Below are 4234 nucleotides of genomic sequence, written 5' to 3' on the forward strand. Positions count from 1 at the left end.
AACCTGAATTGAATGTCTCATAAAAAGAATATAAACGTTACATGTATATTAGTTATGAAAACCCAATCATTCTGAAATAAATGATTGACAGTATGTTCTTGACTTAGTATCCCGAACATGTATTTGATAAGTGTAAACCCTTGATTTGTTTTGAATTAAAACCCTTGTTGCATGTAAAACAGTGTATTCATATGAATTATTGCTCTATGTATCATAAATTATACCTATTATAATTTATACATACTTTAGGAACTGGTAAATAACTATTTTTGCATGTAATCCTTTGCTCAACATATTACAAAGGGTAATTAAACTGATGAAATAACTTTTATATTTATATACATATACAATTTTATATATAGGTAAAATTTAAACAACCTTCGGACAAATAACCGGTACTATAAGTCCACATCCAAACAAGGAAAAGGGCCTAGAATGAATTATTAGTCCTAAGCCTTTTAAATCTTATTTATATTAATTTATATATACAAATATGTATATTTGGGAAAAATATAAGTTTATAAAAGAGTTCAATATTTGAAGTATTTTTGATGCTTTAAAATCATTTTCTCGTGATTTGAAATCATTTATTTATAACACAAAGTTGTTGTGTTATACTTGTATTTCCCCCCTTAAAACAATAGAAATTATGAAAATACGGGGGTATGAACTCACTTGATAGGTGGTAATACGGGCAGCGTTTCATTTCCGAGAAATTAGTTTGTTTGGTGAAAAACCGGCTTAAATCGGGCAGAGTTTTGACAAGAGAGAGGATGAATTCTCGAGAATTTCGGGGCTTCACGGCTTACTTCGGGCGCGAGTCTTGATACCGGGTCTGTAGGGGTTGTATATGAGCTTAAGGTAGTGGAAAATGTGAAAGAGTGTGAAATTTAGGGTGAAAAGTGAAAATTATTCGGAAGCCCTCGCATGCTATATATAGCTCGAAGGCTCGGACGCGAAGCTATGCGAGGGTGACACGCGTTTGACAGATGGCGAGGTGAGGGTAGTTCTTCGGACCGGAGGCTCGTTGCTGGATGGCTCGGGTTGGTCTAACCCTCGGTCCAATGGAAAGAAGACACGTGCGAAGGGGGTGTCCGAGGTGTGTCACCGGGGTGTCTCATGCGAAGCTGTCCGAGTAGGATTGGACCGCGGAGTTGGTCGAATCAGGAGGTGACACGCGAGGCTGCGGCCCAATTAGAAGATGCCACGTGGAGGCTCGCATGTGAGGGGTGATGTGGCAGTTACTGTTCATGCGAATATTCCCGGTTTTTGCTATTTTTCTTTATTCTTTTTTTGCCAAAACTTGTAAAATTCATAACTTTTGCATACAAACTCCGTTTTTGACGTTCTTTATGTGCACGCGTAGGTAAAATTCTACTCTACGACTTTCGTTTAGACTTTGCTGGCTAATTTTGATCTACTTTTAATATTATTATTTTAAACAGACCGGGACGTGAATCCGTTATAAATTCATAACTTCTTCATACGACGTCTGTTTTTGTCTGTCTTTTTACCGTTGTACTACTAATAATGAGACCTTCAATTCTCGTTTAGGTTGTGTCGGCTAAAAACCACTCGATCTTTATTTCGAGTTTTTAGTTGTACACTGTTATACTAAAACTTAGAAAAATCATAACTTCCTCATACGAAGTAAGATTTTGGCGTTCTTTTTATGAAAGTTCTCGGTTTCACATAAACTATAACTTTCATTTAGATTGTTAAGGCTAGAAAGCCTTTTATCAAAAATTCAGTTTTTACACTGAACAGTGTTTTGCCGGTTTTGTCGCGGATTTTCGATTGGTCATAACTTCTTCGTTATAACTCGGATTTTAGTGTTCTTTATATTTTTGGAAACCTTGTTACAATCTTTATCACTTGGTTCAACCCAATTGAGATTATTTAATAATTTATTTTTGAGGGTCAATTATGTAAATATACATAGTATGCCAAAATTTCTCTTTATTTAATTAAAAAGAAGTACAATTTGACCTACACTATTACATAAGTTTGAAATAACGGTTTGTTACATTATCCCCCCGTTAAAGAGAATTTCGTCCCGAAATTTACTTTACAGATAGACTAGGGAAAAAGATGTGGGCATTTTTGTTGCATTTGATCCTCCCGCTCCCAAGTGAATTCAGGTCCCCGTCTTGCATTCCAGCGAACCTTCACTATCGGGATGCGGCTTTGTTTGGTTTTCTAAACTTCCCTGTCTAGTATCTCTACGGGTTCTTCTACAAAATTGAGGCTCTCGTTTAACTCGATTTCCTCGAGTGGTATCACAAGAGTCTCGTCGGAAAGACACTTTTTCAAGTTCGAAACGTGGAAGGTAGGATGAATGTTACTTAGTTCTTGGGATAATCGAAGTTTGTAAGCTACAGGGCCGATTCGGGCAAGAATCTCGAATGGTCCTATATACCCTGGGTTCAGCTTGTCACGCTTTCCAAAGCGTATCATGCCTTTCCAGGATGAGACCTTTAGCAAAACCCGGTCGCCAACCTGGAATTCCAAGGGTTTTCTCCTTTTGTCTGCATAGCTTTTCTATCTATCTCTGGAAGCTTTAAGTCGTTCTCGAATTTGTACGATCTTTTTGGTAGTTTCTGGAATAATTTCTTGACCAGTGAGAGCACTGTCAAGAGTTTGACCTCTAGCTAGCTGCGTGTCACCCACTTTAGCCCAACACAGAGGGGACCTGCACTTGCGGCCATAGAGGGTTTCGAATGGAGAAGCTTTTATGCTAGTGTGATAACTGTTGTTATAAGAGAACTCAACAAGGGGTAAATGAATATCCCATGCCCTTCCAAAGTCTATCACGCAAGCTGGTAACATATGTTCTAACGTTTGAATCGTCCTCTCACTTTGTCCATCAGTTTGTGGATGGTAGGCTGTACTCATGTCTAGCCTAGTTCCCAGAGAGTTTTGTAAAGACTGCCAAAAACTAGAGGTGAATCTACTATCTCGGTCTGAAATAATAGATATTGGTACACCATGTAGTCTAATAATCTCCTTGAGGTATGTTCTGGTTAGCTTTTCCATCTTGTTAGTCTCCTTGATTGGTAAGAATTGTGCGGATTTGGTTAATCTATCGGCGATTACCCAAATAGTATCATAACCACTTGATGTCTTGGGTAACTTGGTTATGAAATCCATTGTAATCTGCTCCCACTTCCATTCAGGGATTTCAGGTTGTTGTAATAAGCCTGAAGGTTTCTGGTACTCTACCTTAATTTTGGCGCAAGTAAGGCACTTGCCCACAAAGGTAGCGATTTCGGCCTTCATGTTAGGCCACCAATATAGCTTCTTAAGGTCCAGATACATCTTGTCTGAACCTGGGTGGATGGAGTATCGGGTTTTGTGTGCTTCATTCATAACCACATCTCTGTAACCACCGTACTTTGGTGTCTAGATCCGGTTCATGAAATAATAGACTCCATCATCCCTGACTTCGAAGTTCTTATCCATTCCTCTCAGAGTTTCACCTGCTACGTTTTCGGGTTTCAAGGCTTCAAGTTGTGGTTCCTTGATCTGCGTGGACAGATGCGAATGGATTGTCATGGTCAACGACTTTACCCGGCGTCCCGAGTATTCTTTTCTACTAAGGGCGTCAGCTACTACGTTTGCTTTACCAGGGTGATAAAAAATTTCACACTCGTAATCGTTCAGTAGCTCCACCCATCGTCGTTGTCTCATATTAAGCTCTTTCTGATCGAAGATGTGTTGGAGACTTTTATGGTCTGTGAATATTGTGCATTTCGTGCCATATAAGTAATGTCTCCAAATCTTCAGAGCAAACACCACTGCTCCTAGTTCAAGGTCATGTGTTGTATAGTTCACTTCATGTGTCTTTAGCTGTCTTGAGGCATAGGATATAACCTTTCCTCTTTGCATAAGAACACATCCAAGCCCTTGATTAGAAGCATCACAGTACACTATGAAATCCTCTATCCCTTCAGGGAGAGACATGATCGGTGCACTACACAAGGCTCGCTTCAGCATTTGAAACGTTGTTTCTTGCTTTTCTCCCCAGCTAAAAGTTACACCCTTTTGGGTCAGAGTAGTAAGAGGCTTAGCTATTCGAGAGAAATTTTGAATGAATCTGCGATAATAGCCAGCAAGACCTAAGAATTGACGGATTTCTGTAGGTGTTTTAGGTGCTGACCAGTTTTCAATTGCCTTTATTTTGGAAGGGTCGACGTGTATTCCTTCTGAACTGACCACGTGACCTAGGAAATCT

This window comes from Lactuca serriola, chromosome 8 (genome assembly GCF_051521515.1).
Source record: "Lactuca serriola cultivar US96UC23 chromosome 8, Lser_US96UC23_V15, whole genome shotgun sequence".
Classification (NCBI taxonomy): Eukaryota; Viridiplantae; Streptophyta; class Magnoliopsida; order Asterales; family Asteraceae; genus Lactuca; species Lactuca serriola.